The sequence below is a fragment of the Sinocyclocheilus anshuiensis genome, unplaced genomic scaffold, assembly GCF_001515605.1.
Source record: "Sinocyclocheilus anshuiensis isolate Anshui unplaced genomic scaffold, SAMN03320099.WGS_v1.1 scaffold72, whole genome shotgun sequence".
Taxonomy (NCBI): Eukaryota; Metazoa; Chordata; class Actinopteri; order Cypriniformes; family Cyprinidae; genus Sinocyclocheilus; species Sinocyclocheilus anshuiensis.
The window spans coordinates 354795-371321 of record NW_015554073.1 but is presented as its reverse complement, the minus strand read 5'-3'; the positions used below and the strand labels follow the sequence as shown (position 1 = coordinate 371321).

At 36.5% G+C, this 16527-nt stretch overlaps 1 protein-coding gene across 1 annotated transcript in view; it reads right to left on the bottom strand.

Moving 5' to 3' along the window:
• Positions 1–16527, bottom strand: part of LOC107668765 (zinc finger MIZ domain-containing protein 1-like) — a 148181-nt gene that overhangs the window by 77875 nt on the left and 53779 nt on the right. The window contains exon 3 of the mRNA XM_016460749.1: positions 5708–5782. The gene's annotated coding sequence lies outside the window, so the exon portion shown is untranslated. The remainder of the gene's footprint in view (positions 1–5707; positions 5783–16527) is intronic.

The window sequence follows — 16527 nt, the reverse complement described above, 5'->3', positions numbered from 1 at the left end:
TCAAATACGCACATGTAAGCACCGTTGGGATTCTGGGAGTCTTTCTTTTGTCTGATTCTTGTTCTCTGGTTTTCAGGTGCACAATATGAAAAATATATAATGAAACTATTATTGATACCAATAGTGGAATTGCAGCCAATAATTCCAGTAATGATCCAATCAGATCATGAATTTATTTTAAAAAAAATTGTGCAATGAAACATTTCTAATTTGTCAGCAAAATAAAAAGCAGACATTGCCTCAAACTGCCTATATGCATTGTAAAATCTTTCACTGATTGTAAGCTTTTACATAACATCTATTTTGGGAAATTATTATAAATAATTGTAAAAATTATTATTTTATTATATAAAAAATAAATAAATAAATAAAATAATATAAATATAATAATATAAAATAATAAAAAGTTAAATAAAATATATATAAAAAAATTAAAATAACAAATAAAAGGATAAAATAAAATCTGGCCACAACAAGCTGTTGACATATTGCCATATTTTTTTATTTCAAACAGAGCAACTCACAGAAAGATTCCAGTTCCATTTCAACCCAAGACATCACCATCTTATTTTTCTATAAAACGCCAGGATTACCATAGTGGATTCATTCCATGGTGCATGACGCCTTCTTTGTGATGTTAAATGATGCACAGAATGCTGTTGCATCATTATCATGTCTTAGATGCTCAAATTAATTGAAAGTTGTTTTAGAGAAAAACACGTTACTCATTGAACTCCATTCCTTTTACAGCAGTCTATTTAATTTTTATCTGATTCCTTAAACAAACAGAGAAAAGCATCAGATGTAACACACCTTGTCAGAGCAAACATGTTAGTAGCAAGGAGTCCACAATAAAGACATGATACTGTAAGTATGATCTACTTCTGCACCTGCTCTAAGCTCTACACACCCCTTTCATAAACAAGAGCTTCTCTTTTAGCACTTTACCTTGGAGCGCTATTGTGCGGAGCGGTTTTGAACAAACCTTTCAATGATATCTGCCATCTTTCCATCCGTGTTGAAATCCAATCACCCGGAAATCACTGAAGAGGCAAATAAAGGTGCAATGATATGATAAATGCAAGAAAAGGCTTTCTAAATTGTGAAATGTTCTATAATTTAGATGTGCACACAAGTTATTTGTCCAAGAAATTCAACAGGATCTCCAAACAATCTCCTCTGCAAATAGAGGGAGGAAATAAGCTTCACTTGGCGGGTTTCTCCAGCTCGATAAGGCACAGAGGGCACACAGTAACCAGTGTGTTTCACCTCATTTCTCCAGGGCCCAAGTAAACACAGCTAATGATGTAATGAAGTAAACAGCGATTTACATCTACGGAGCCTGTGCCTACACGAGATGCCCTGGCAGAAGCGAATGAGATCATGTCTCGGCCTGCTCCAAGGACATGAATATTTACAGTTCAGACTGGAACAGGGCTGTAAATCACATAAAGAGCCCGAGGTAAACTACAGACCCATTACATGTCTTACTGTCCAAGGGTCAGTTAAAGTCTTAATTCGTGACATTTATAGGTCACTGTGAGGATCGGTGTTAGGACGGAGCTAACTGAAGGTAGCGACACTACTAACTAAATTTTTCAGCAGCTTGGTTGTGTTCAAAACAGTAGTTTTTCCAGTATCATGCTACTTTTTCCAACAACTAGCGGTGTCGTGTGACAAAACGAGTGAATTGAAGCAAAAATGAAACGTGTTCATTCAAGAACATTTCAGTGATTCATTCATCCGAATGGTTCATATGTAAATAAACTGGTTCCTAAAAACATTTTTTTTCTAGTTTTATTCGGTTAAATGTAAATGTATCTATTCAAGTTGTCAAATTGAGACCTCATACTATTTAAAAATAAACTACTCCCTTAAATAGCTTCAAATGTAGCCATTTACTTCAAAAAGTGTGACTTAGATGTAGTTAAGTTCTGAAACTAAGTAACAGTTTCATAGCAGCTTCCTCAACACAGGTTTTCTACATATGATTAATCTCAAATCATGAATTATATCAAATGAGATCAGTCGGCTTTGTGTCTGTATCCAAAAAACTCAACCTCCCCGATCTGCTTTTGCCCTCTAATGTTATTTGTCTCAGCTCTCTTCAATCCCCTTTGGAGGGTCGATTCCAGCGCTCATCTGTCTGCACAAGCAAGGTTAAAAGTACACATGAGGTGTCGTGGCGGGAGTTCGCTATGGCCAAGCACTGAGCCTGAGAAATCAAGCATGTTATTTATGAACCATTCGGCCATTGATTACACTCACCTGGGCACAGGGTGAAGCACGCAAGGTGCCTGTAACAACTGGTGGCCCTACCAGGAATTCATTTGTTGTTCAAATTGCTACAGTATCCTACCATTAACCATTAACATGGCCATACCACTGTCACAAAATCAACTTTGCCAGAAGGTTAAGGAAAAAATGCACACACTGACACACACACACACACACACACACACCACCATTTAAAAGTTTCAGAATCAGTAAGATTTGGTTTTCTTTTGAAAGCAATTCATACTTTTTTACAGCAAGCAATTGACCAAAATTGACATTAAAGAAGAAGAAATAAGAATGAATAAGATTTTTATAAGGATCAGGATTAAATTACACTTTACAAATGATTAAAATAGAAATTGCTATTTTAAATTGCAATAATATTTGTTTTGGAAACTTCCCAGGATTTTTTGGAATCTTCCAGGGATTTTTGGAAAGTTTCCGGAAATTTTCCACCCCTTTGCAAGCCTACGACAGACTACCACAATCTGACATACTTTACTGGGACAATCGCTCCATCACAGCAAACAACTAAATCAGTTCTTTAAAATGACAAAAGTAAGTGTGTCTACACATGGATTTTTAGAACGTTCCAGTGCACTTCTCCATCATTTGATCATCACATGAAGAATTGCAATCAATAGAAAATGTAAACAAAATTGAATTTACCACCAGCTTTCTGTGAGCAGTAATGGCGCAATGGTGCAACGTTAACTAGCTTAAGTGAACAATGTGCAATCTAAATCCTATTCTTAATAAATATTTGTCTAATTTTACAGTTAAAATATGTTATGCAATATTGATTCTCAAGTAAATTTCTCTTATTTTAAAGGGATAATTCACTTAAAATAATTTAATCTTATGTCATTCCAAATCTGTATGACTTATGCATAACATAAAACGAGATATCTTGAAGAATGTTTGGGGTCTAAACAAAACTGAACCCAACTGAATTCATTCTTTTAATGTCTGGACTAAAAAAAACCACATAAAAAATAAAGTCTGGTAAAACTAGATTGCGGGTGGTTAGTAAATAAGACAGAGGTGAAATACTGCCTAAAGAATTTTATTCCACCAGCTTTGAGAATCGAGCAGCATAATGGTTTACTAATAATAAATACCAGAGGAACAGCATAAACTCTTCTGACTGGGTTTTTAGAGACGTGTGGTTTCTAAAGAAAAGAAAAAAATGATCAGATTTATTTAAAATGTTAGTTTTGTTTACTTTTGCCACTCATGGGCAGACCGGATTGATCCCTGCTTGTGTTTTCTCTGAGCTTTCTGCTACTGTTTGTAGTGCAAGAAGCAGTCAAATTAATCACTGAAATCATTCTGATTACAGCAAAAATAATCCTAACCGCATAGTCCAACTAAATGACCTTTTGAATCATTGTTAAACAAACATCCTGATGGGCAACCTACTAGCTCTCTGGATCTGCCTGCCATGCATGCACACAGATTTGTGGGTTTGTGGTATTATACGGAAATTTATTTCTGCACAAATGTCAAAAGACTGCCACGTTTCAATATTAGATCAAAATCAAAACATGATTAACTTATTATGACTGGATGTTTTCCTGGCTGCGGCAAAAATCTCAAGGACTTCATAGAGATTTCTTTGATGCACTCGGTCAAATGGCCAGTGTTCGGTGCGCAGTCTCAGCTTTGCTTCTGACATTCGAGGGTTGGAGCTATTTTAAGGAGACCCCAGTGCCTCTGGCAGGTCCACCACACGCCACTGTATAGCGGCTTCCATAGAGCTGAAGAATGGCTCCATTATTCCCCCACAAACACATATACTTTCACAGAGACCCACCCACTTCTGACCTGATCTCGCGGAAACCCACCACTATCGGAAATTCCCCCGTTTTGTGAAGGTAGGAACAAAACAGAACAGAATGAATCACTGAATAACTAGAATGAAGGTTGAAAATAGACCTTTTTAAGAACATTTTAATGAGTTTATTCATTTATCTTAAAGATTTTACCTTGTGAAAGGCTTTTATAATGCATGCAGCATTTAATTAGCCTTGGAATTATTCAATTATTTTATATAGACTGATTTTATTCCCTTTGGTGAAGATTGTGTCCAATTACAAAACTAAATGATTCATAATCTTTCAGTTCAACAAAATAATTGCCAGTCACATGCCAGAGCAGATGGTAAGTTTTCATACAATCTTTTCGTAAATAAGACTTATAAAGTGCCTTTATCAGAGAGGATGTTAATTTTTTTGATCAAATAAATGCAGCCTTGGTGAGCATAAGAGACTTCTTTCAAAAACAAACAAACAAACAAACTGATCCAAAACTTTTGAACGGCAATAAATTTTGTCTACAATAAATAAAAAGTCTCTAAAATCAACTGAAAAACATATGGTAGCTTTGTAAAATCTCTACAAACCTTAAAAGAAAAAAAAACATCTGCGTTTCATCATTCTGCCACTCGCTCTGCCACCAAGTCAAACATGAACCCATCCACAAATATATAGCCTGCCCCGTGTGTTTACGCGAGTGTGTGTGTGTTTGTGTACATGTGTGTGTGTGAGCATCAGGAAATACCAGGCCAAGCATTCCAGCTCGTCAGCACCTCTGGCCCTCATGTGACTGGAGATACACAGACCAGATTGTGTCTGCAAGTTTACTCAAGAAGCATGATAAGAAAATTTAGTAAAAGTGAGGGAGCGGGAGGGGTAAAAGAAGGATAATCTGATATGCATGACTTGTGGTTTCTCCTAGCCCCTCTCTTTTCTTTGCCCTGGCAGATATGGCAGTTTGCATCCATAATTTACAGGCTTCTCTTCTCCCTCTTCTCCTGGCAATCTGGCCTTTATGGCTCCGCCTCCTTGCAAACTCATTAGCATAATGTAGATGCTACTAAAAAAAACCACATTTTCACCTTCGAGCTGTTCCATGTCTCATCAGTACACGAGACCAGGCAAAAAGCGGTGAACGTATTAAAGGCTCAGGATGAAACACTTCATGCCACATGTGCTGTTTAGACGAATGTCTCCGACTGCCTGCTCAAACTGATTTTTTTCCAAAGAATCTCACATCTCAGTAATTGTGCCTGCCTTTAATAATCACGTAAAAAAAACTGACACTGACGTTGTAAGGGGAAACAACAAAGCAGCGAGTGATTTGAGAGGCCCTGCTGCTAATTATGACTCATGTTATACAGAGCGTTCTGTTGCTGCTCAAAAACACTAAATAAATTCGTCGTTTGACTGTGCTCAAGAAATATGAGCGTCTGACACGATAACGTGCATGCTTTCCAGTTTTTAGCACCAATTACGCCATTCGAGTTAATTCGGGAAAGTTGTTTTGAAGATAACAGCATGCGAGCGGCACGTGTGTGTGCAAATCTGCGATTAGGTGAACAATCATTAGCAGAAATGAGCAGTGAAGGATCATCAGTCAAAGCACTTACCGGAGGATGCAGTAGATTTCTTTGTTCAGTATTTGGCAAATTCACTCACATATCCTCATCAATCATAGAAGTGATCTGGAAGTTAAAAAAAGAACACATTATATTAATCCTTTGCAAAAATAAATGGTGTGCACGGTTACATATGTTGTTCTCAGTATTCATAATCCCCCGTTATACCTTCCCTGCTTGATGTACCATTGTGATCAGTGGCATTTATCAGCTAGTACAGGAGACAATCTAACCATTATAGTGATGATATACAACGGCAACTGTAATATTTTTCATAAAAAACAGCCAAATTTAGCCTACTTACAAGAAAAAAAGCCGTCTTTAACACTAGAACTGCCAGAGGTTGCTGTATACCTAAAAGCGCCAGCGGGTAAATTTTACCCACGCACATGACAACTGTATTTATATGGCTAAAGAACATATTATTTCACTGTATTATGCCACTGTCTTCACAAAGAAGTGTCTAGAGTCATGAAATTATTACGTCTAGTCATCAACTATATTTTTATCTTGTTGTTTTATGTTCAAGATTTTTTTAATGCAGGCTACCCTAATCCATAACGGTCAGTAGTCCAAGCTAAAAAAAAAAAAAAGCCTGCACTGACAACAGAAATTAGAAGGTAGTAGCCTAAATATTCGGGTGGTGTAAGCTAATATTATAATACAATTTCATTAATCAATATATTAAGATAACCCATGGTATTTAAATTACTAAAATAGCCTATAGACAATAATGAGCAATAATAATTCACCACACTGCATAGGATGATGCAATGAAAAATTCAAGTGCACAGCTTCACCTAAATATTTATTAATTTGTTTAGTTATATCATTTATAATTTGAATAAGAGAACAACACCATTAAACTTTGGGTATTCAAAAATTGGTTTTATTCATTACATCATATAGATCGGATTTATTTTTTCTTCAGGAAACGGCCAGACTAGAACAGCAACACAGTGGCGAACAATAAACTACATGGCAAGACAAAAATTAAATAATTAAACCAAAGTTTGACCAATTAGAGTAACGTGAGGCTAAAGCATGTAAATATGATATCTGGATCACTGTCAGATGAGCCGTCAGATGCTGAGCCGACCCAGGACTCATAACTTACCATCAGACTCTCCATCACTCATGGCATTTAGGGTTTCTAATACCTACCTTCCATAAATCGCCTTTTTTTTGTCACTTTGACTTTATTTATGAAACTGATAACCGCTAAATCAGTGAGTGAAAGGCATTGCCTAGAAATGTACAATGTTAAAACATAAGCGGCAAGAAAATGACAGCGCAAAAATACATGCATTATATAGGTGGGTAAATTTGACCCGTTGGCGCTTATAGGTATAAATGCCCCGTTTTTTGATCTGGTTTTATCGAAATAATTTTTAACAACATTGTATTGTAAATGACATAATTTTAGTAAAAGTCAATGACTGGGAGATTTAAATGTTTTATTTTAAATCTTTTATGTACATTTGAAAAACAGCCACAGGTAAAATTTACCCCGTGGCGGTTCTAGGGTTAATAACATTAAAAAATGCTAATGCAACAACTTGCCTAGGTCCAACTGATCCCACTGATTCAAACAAACTGACCATCCCAAGATATCCAACTAAATGCATTTTAAATTTTAAAAGTTTTTTATAAAACTGTTGGTCTATTTAATGCTGATGTTTTAATGTAACAACAAAATAATTAACTTTTTATGACAATTCTCTTTAATAGCCTGTAATAATGCTAAAAGGTCAATGAAACCTGTCACTGACAGCATCCGAGAAACAATATTCATTTCAAGCACATAAAAAAACAAACAATAAAAGATAGTGATAAATTCTCTGTTCGTGACTTAATATTTATGAGTATTCTTTGCCATTCCATGATGTCACAACCAGCACACCAAATAAAAAGTAAGACTAAAATAAAAACACATTTATTGGTTAAGGAGCTGTGGAAAAAGCTGACTTGCCTTCAGGGTCCCGATCATCACCCTGTCAGGGTTTACAGTATGTTGCAATAACGACAGGCTGACTGCAATTTATACCTTACTTAATGTATGCGAAGGGGGCGTGGTTTGAGTAAGAACAACAAACATTTGTATCCTGTCTAGACCACAACACAGATTACCTACTACAGAATAAATCACACAATGAGATTTAACAACATACAACATCTTATGAGTTTGAAAGTCATTTTACAACTTTTAATTTACACCATTAAATGTTCTGGAAAAAACAGACATGTAATTTGCAGACAAACCCTGGAAGCTTTTATGTAGCAATGTAGCACACTAATGTAGCAAGATGAAGAAACGTACAGTACTAAATTGTACAGTCAACATTCTTCACTCCAGCTCAATTATAACCAATAAGCAAAATCATCCACTGTGATTATTTAATGGACACATCCTAGACTCAAAAAGTCAGGGTTCAAAGAAAATCCAGGATTCCCCACTGGCACTGACGGCACATGAGCGCACTTCTCGTAAACACGATAATTCTGACATGACTTGAAGGCAGCAATAATCTGTTCATATAAAACTTTCTGTCTTTGTTTATCTTTCTCATCAGCTTCTACAGCTCCACTATCCATATCCTGTCATGCAACTGTCATTGAGCCTGAATAAATGGACTTATAATCTAAAAGGGAAAAAAAGTGACAATCTGTCTGATTCTCTGGCCTCCACATGCGACTGGAGTGCAGGGTCTATTAGGTGTGTTTATTGCTTGAATTCCTGCTATCAACCCCTACGGACCCATATAGCTGTAATTTCATATGAATATTTCAAGTCATGCTTCGACTATGAATGGACTCTGTTATCCTGACTGTATTTCTAATACCCACATACCACTTTTGATACACCAGAATATTGTAATTGTGTCAGGTCACAGTGACTACAGGTACCAGAATGATGATAATAAAAATAATAACTTCCACACAGTATGCTATTAAATTACACTCAAATCTGGTTGGCCGCTGTGACCCTCTCATTTATTTTCTTATTTTTGAGTCAAATTAAATTGGACATATCCTTTTAATGAACAAAATGCTCTACAGTACTTGCATTAAAGGGGTCCTATTATGCTCTTTTACTTGATTTTGTTTTGGGGGTGTACTAGAACAGGCTCTCATACTAGGTTGTTTGAAAAACACATTATTTTTCACATATTTTACATTATTACAACACCTCTCTCCCCAGTCTGGCATGAACGGCTCGAATAGTTCCTGTATCAAATGAAGGCCCGCCTTCTGAAATACGAAATATGCTGTGATTGGTTAGCTGGGCCAGTGTGTGTGTTGTGATTGGCAGCACTCGGCGCCTGGTCGGGAAATGTCATGCCCCTTACCATAGCTGCCTGCGAGCTTCAGTGTAAATATTGCGTCAAAATCAAATCAATTTGAGCGCGATTTAAACCCGGATGATTGTAACCACTTTAAGTTCGTCTGCCTTGGGAAAGCTAGCGTGTCTCCGACATAGTGATAACACTTGTTGCCTTCTCTAGTGCAGCTCAACCAGGTCTCGTCCCATTCGTCGATATTTGTGATATCACAAATCCAGGAAAATATGCGTTGTAGTCCAAACGAGTCGTTCGTTGTAGTTTTTGAGAAGTGATTTCTGTTAAATAAAATATCTCCTTTTGAAGTGGACTTTGAGCTTTGTAACTTTGCAGATCTTTTTTATGCTCAAACAGCAACATTACAGACTAACTAAAATTGAAAAAGTGAAAAAGCATAATAGGATCCCTTTAAGCATTTGAGGACAGACCAAATGTGAAGTGAACATTAACGTCCTTCTCAGAGAACATCCGCCAGTGTTATTCCGGACACGATGTCCAAGGACTTACCGAAATAAGGTTTAGACACAAGGATGTTATAGGTTATTCCTTAAGGACTGTCACTGCTCCAGATTTCAATGGGCTACTACCGTTTTAATTGGTACAATTAGGTTATCGAAACCCACATCTGATGAAACATCCAGCATCATAATAAAACGAATTTAAAAAATCAACAACAAAAAAATATTAATAAATGTATGGAAAAAATCTATAATAAATGTAAAAAAATTTTTTTAAACATTTATAATTATTTTTAATAAAAATAATAAATGCACGTCTTTCTGAAACATTTAAATAACAATTAGTCCAATTTTATAATAACAACTAATAATAATGAATACAAAAACCCCTGCATTAACATGAAACTGTGACAAAGCGAGTATCATTTACTTATGAAGAAAATATGACCTTCAGGCTGGATGACTGATCTGGAGTCACTCAGCATGAGAGAAACCCATGAGATGGGCTGATACTAACAATAAAGGAAAGACACAGTCGGGATACAGGAGGCCGAGACAGCAAAGGCTTGATTATCCACACTTTCACGGTCATGGAGCACAAACTGAGAGCCGTCTATAGCCGACCTCCTCCGGTTCTTGGACTGCAGTGGCGCTCAGATGGGCTGCTGGATTGGGGTGCATTGTCTGTGCTCCACACTCATTAGCTGAGTCAAGGAGGGACTTACTGGGGTGTTTAGCTCGCCGGGTTTGTGTGGCAGCTCAACAAGCTCTCCCAGCTGGAGTACGGCTCTCACATCACAGCTGCACACTTACAATTAGTGCAGGTGCAGCTGAGGAAAGACCAGGCACAACACAGACAAACACACAAAGATAGAAAACACACACTTACAGAGGTGTTGCACACCGCCGATGAGGGCTGTTCCATGTAAAACAAAGCACTGATGACTCAAAAACCAGCTCATTATAAAAATACAATACAATACAAGAAAAACATTTTGAATTTAGTGGGTTTTCTCTGGTTTTGACATTGAAAAGTCAAGATGTGTGTGTTTTGCCGTTCTGCCTAAATGGTTATGACCTTTACATGATAAAAGCTTAGCTTAAGGCATTTACATTAACTTACACATCATTAAGAATAATCAGTGTGATCAAGCATGTAAACAGAATTATAATAGATTTTAATATGAAATCGTCTTTCATTTGCATGTTCAAATCCTATCTGAACCAAAACTAGCATTCCATTAGGAAGCTAAATTGTTCTGGATGAGATAATGCACCAACTGCATCATTCTGCAAATATTTGAAAAGAAAAATAGAAGCCAGGCTTGTGTTTTTCCCCTCAATCTCATATTGATCCAAAGAGCCTTGCTTGCAAAACATTATCACAAAACTGAGCACGGAAACAAATTACATGACAAAAGCAGCCATTGATTTGCGAATCGTTTATTAAGGGGACACTAAAAGTGAAATGAATTCCAGCATTTTAAGCTTTGTTTCTCAGGCACACAGTGAGCCAATGCAGAAAGCTGGAATGCCGAGGCTGTCTTGCATCTGGAGTCGACTCTGATGCATGCCATAAAAGATGCCATTAAGCAGAATGGGCCGGCAAAACACACAACATGCAGATCTGAATAATTCATTTAGGGCTCAACCCGCTGGAGGGACATCTTTTTTTCCCAATTGGTTTTCCGCATCAAAATCTGAGCATATATTTGCTCTGACTGAAAAAAAGGCACAACACAAGCATTCTGCGGACATACAAATTAGCAAGCAGGTGTCTTCACATGTGGTGCAGACCTTTATTTTTCTCTGTACAGTTCAATAGAGACTGCAGACTGTTGTCTGCCTTCTTAGGCTCTTTTCCAGGGGCAGTGGGTAATGAGACTTCACACAGACAATAAAAAACTCACAGCCAATCACATGAGAGTGATGCAAGACATCTGTCACCATGTTTTCCGCAGCTCTAATTTACTCAGTAACTGTAGTAGGCAAGATACACTCTAAGAGGGTCACCAGTGAAGAAGAAAAAGCTAATGTCAGTCTGCAGGGTAACAGTTACATGCTTTTCCATGTTATAGGGCACAGATTTTGATATAGGGCGATTTCATAGAGTACACTAAAATGTTGCAATGACAAAATATTGCACTAAATTAAAAATTTAAATGTTACAAAAAATTTACAATATTGATGTTGTAATACTGGTAGCACTAATATAAAAATTTGATGTTATATTTTACAAAAAAGTAAAAATTTTTAAATGCGTTGATGGTTGAATTTTTTTTGTTTTTTTATCTCAGTGTTCCTATCAATGTTGCATAAAGTGTTTTTTATGCATAATAATAATAACCCTAGAATGTGATCAAACAGTTTAAAATAGCTGGGCTAAGATATATAACAATTTTTATGACTGCAGAAATATGTTAATTCAGTATTCATCTTATCCCACCGGTCACAATTGTGACCGACCATAAAACACAATTTTTCACACGCTTTTCCAAAAAAAATGTCAAAAAATAATTATTGATCATTTCAAAGGGTTACTAATGACACATCATTTGGATATTTTCATGTCTGGAAAAAATTTGGGATTAAACGGGTTAAATATGATAAATCATATTTTTAATATAATAAATATTAGTTGCATGATAATGTTTTTTTTTTTTTAAGTACATACATATAAAAAGCATGAATTATAATAATTAGAAGTAGTAGCTGTTGCACTAGTAATAGTATTCAATATTACAAGGATTTTTATACACTTCTAAATTGTTCTAAATATATCTAGCTAATCTAGCTATGTATTTATAATGATAAAAATTAGGGATGCACCACTCGTACTCGTTAAAATGCCCCGATACCAAACGCAGATACCACACAGCATGTGATCAGTGCCATATTCAGACAAAGAAGCACTGACAACAGAACAACAGACAGCAGAATGGAGTTATAAGAGATTAAGGATGTCTACGAAGTATATGTATGCAATGAATATAATGTTAAACTTTCAGTATTAACGTCTGTATAGATGACCATTTTCTAAACTATAGCGAATAAACTGTGATAATGTGAGAAATGTTGAAGGTGTCTGAATAAATTTTGGTTTGACTGTATCTATTTGATAAATGAAGTTAACCAACTAACATTATACATACTCTTTTGGTTTCTGTACCCAATATTTTACAAATTTACAAATGCAATAAAATATTGGTATCGGTACTCGGTATCGGCAAGTACCAAAAATAAAAGTATCGGTATCGGGCGAGTACTGGAAAAAGTGGTATCAGTGCATCCCTAATAAAAATAAATGTTTTATTATTTATTATTATTATTATTGTTGTTTCAGTATTTCAAGAAGACTTTATTTTTAATTAAGAAATTGCCTAATATTTCCAAGTTTCCCATGTCCATATAAATCCTGGATACCGCAGATGAGTTTCAATCGAGAGAAAAACCTGTTTTCTTTTCTCAATCAAAATGTCTTTTTGTCTGAGACAGTGGGAAATAAGTGCAAAAAACACATTTAAAAAGCATCACTGGCAGTAAACAGATTGACTGAGTTAAAGATCCAGTGATGCAAAGTTCAAATGTGTGCATATGAAACCAGAGAGAGCCAGGAACAAAATCAAGAGAAAGGAACAAGAATCAAGATCGAAACTAGTCCCACAATGAGTTTCCAGCAAACCGAGCACTGTAACTCTACACGTTTCAGCAATATAGCTAAAGATTTTTAATTACTTTGCTCGGCAGCTGGAAAATGCCACAGTAGCCCAAAAGTTCACAAGGCCCCTTTCATTCAAACTCCAGTTATACAGGCAAGCGTCCAAGCCTGCCAACCACTAAGCATTCAGCTGGGCCTCCACCAGCGGGCCAAGTCGAGCAGACAGCCACAGCCATGCGCACAAGAGCGAGGGGCTTGCTGACACATCCACAACCCTGACGCAAGGCAGAAAAATGCACAGGCCCACTCCAGCCTTTTCTTTGCGGCCGAGTTTGAACGTACCCAACAATTACAGAGCTATTTTCTCTGGAAGGGCAATTCCCTGTTTATTGGTATCCGCCTGTCAAAGGCTCTCCCTGTCAATCCTCAGCAGGAGCCTTCCCAGTGGTCAATGGGAGAAGATTGAGCGTAACTCGACAAAAATGAGTGGGATTCCGGTTTAGGCAAGCAATGTTACGCTGGGCCGATCGACCAGCATCAGAGAGGAGGGAAGCGGTTTCCAAAAGGATTAAAAACAAGATGGTGACTTGAGCGCTAGCTTGTAATTTTCCAATACCGCCAGTTTAAACAAAAAATTACAGTAGTGTTAAATGGAGGGAATAGATGTGCTGATGTGGCATTCGGACTAATGTTGTCACACTTTTTACTTCACTTTTACACAATATTTAACCTTTCCTGTGTGACAAGAAGTCCCAGTCTTCTCTACTTGGTGGAATATTTGTGTCAGGAATATAAAACTTGAATAAATCTATAAGAAAAAGCATCTACAGAAACAACGTTTACTGTGAAAAAACCGCATGAAATGTTTCTGAACAAACCTTAATAAAGCTTCTGTGGAAATAGGCATCCACTGCTCACACAGAAAAATAATTTGGTGCTTTTGGAAAACAGCTTCCACCCTAGTTTCATCACCTCACTCTCCCTTTGTTAGAGCTCGGAAATGCCTGAAGTTAGGAATGAAAATACTGGCATGTCCCTGCAGCTCAGTGAGAGAGAATATTTCTGCAGCTGCGGAATGAAGTCAGCTCATCAGAACAGAGCCAGCAGGCCAGGTTTCCTCCACAGATAACCATGTTAACCTAAAGAACATAAACACCCACCTCACGTTTCACCGCAAAAACATGAGTGCCATGAGGTTACGAGGCAATCTATAGGAAGCACCGAACGCAATGCTTCAATTTCTGACAATACAAAAAAATGTGTCATGTATGTGCCTTCCAAATGACATCGCATGTAATGTGAGATTGGATTCTGGTTTGCGTATTCACACTCACATTTACATGAAAACAAGAAATCTGTAGAACCAAACGTCAATGAAAGGCTTTGTGAAATGCATGCTGGGAGCTCCATCAAATATAAGTCAACAGCAGGTTCAGGCCATCAATCTAACCTTCGGCATGCAAGAGGCGCTGGCAGAATAGGCCTGATACACACATGTATATAAAAAACAAAAAAATTATTATAAAAGTAACTAATATACACTCATACTAATAGACTAATATACTAATATTATTAAATATTATTCACAATAAGCGTCTGCACACATAAATATATTTAAAAACCATTAATAATAACATTCATAAAAATAACAAATAATACTATTGAATAAATTAATACATATTAAATTATAGAAACATTTAAAATGTCAATTTATTGAATATTTATTTTATTATTATTAATGAAAAAACCGCATGAAATGTTTCTGAACAAACCTTAATAAAGCTTCTGTGGAAATAGGCATCCACTGCTCACACAGAAAAATAATTTGGTGCTTTTGGAAAACAGCTTCCACCCTAGTTTCATCACCTCACTCTCCCTTTGTTAGAGCTCGGAAATGCCTGAAGTTAGGAATGAAAATACTGGCATGTCCCTGCAGCTCAGTGAGAGAGAATATTTCTGCAGCTGCGGAATGAAGTCAGCTCATCAGAACAGAGCCAGCAGGCCAGGTTTCCTCCACAGATAACCATGTTAACCTAAAGAACATAAACACCCACCTCACGTTTCACCGCAAAAACATGAGTGCCATGAGGTTACGAGGCAATCTATAGGAAGCACCGAACGCAATGCTTCAATTTCTGACAATACAAAAAAATGTGTCATGTATGTGCCTTCCAAATGACATCGCATGTAATGTGAGATTGGATTCTGGTTTGCGTATTCACACTCACATTTACATGAAAACAAGAAATCTGTAGAACCAAACGTCAATGAAAGGCTTTGTGAAATGCATGCTGGGAGCTCCATCAAATATAAGTCAACAGCAGGTTCAGGCCATCAATCTAACCTTCGGCATGCAAGAGGCGCTGGCAGTCTGACACAAGAAATCTCTCAGCATTTTGCTTTGATTTGAATTCAGCTCCCACAGTTCAGATGTCACTGATACTTTGGCACATTTTGGATGTCAGAAGGACTACAAACAAGATTTTTATATAAATATAAATTTAACAAAGTAAAATATTTTCATGGTAAATAATTCCAAGGTATAAAAAAAAAAAAAACAGCGAGAAATTCATATATATAATAAAAAAAATATATATACAGTATATATATATATATATACAGTATATAGGACAATATCCTACTGTTCACTTTGTTATCATTATTTCAATCTGTATTGTCACACAAAATACCAATAAAAAGATTTGAAGTAAAATTATTGCTAGGGACAATTTAGTAGTTGCTGGGTATTGATACGATCATGTTATAGTGTCCCTATACACCCTTGAAAATTATGTCATGTCCGACTTTGGAAACTGTAGTTCTCTCCTTAAATATAAAGAGATGAAACAACAGATTAATGAGTTAAGGCCGTTTCACACTGAGCGCGATGCGAAAAAGTGAGGCGAATCGCCGACGAACGTTGCTTTCACACTGAGCACGAAACAACTGATCACATTCTGCTAATTCACACCTGCACGCTAGGTGGCGCTGACCAACAATGAATTTTTCCTCAGATATGTGTCTCGTATATGGATTTAACATCGTCTGCTGCTCAATATACAGCATTAAATTAAGATAAATAAAGTTTGGTTCTATGCCAGAAACACAAACTATCTATAATGCTTACAGAAAACATCTTAAAATACAAACAGAAGTAGCATCAAGACACATTTGAAAATGTATGTACGTTAGTTATTAATGTTTTTGCTTAAAACCCATTTTAAACCATCACTGAGTGCTTGTAATGACTTCCGATTGTGATCTATAGTTGATTTCAATTCTATAATAAGCAGACATGCACTCTTTGTCTGTTTAATAACGCCACACTGCTTATTGTCATAAACATCCTTTATT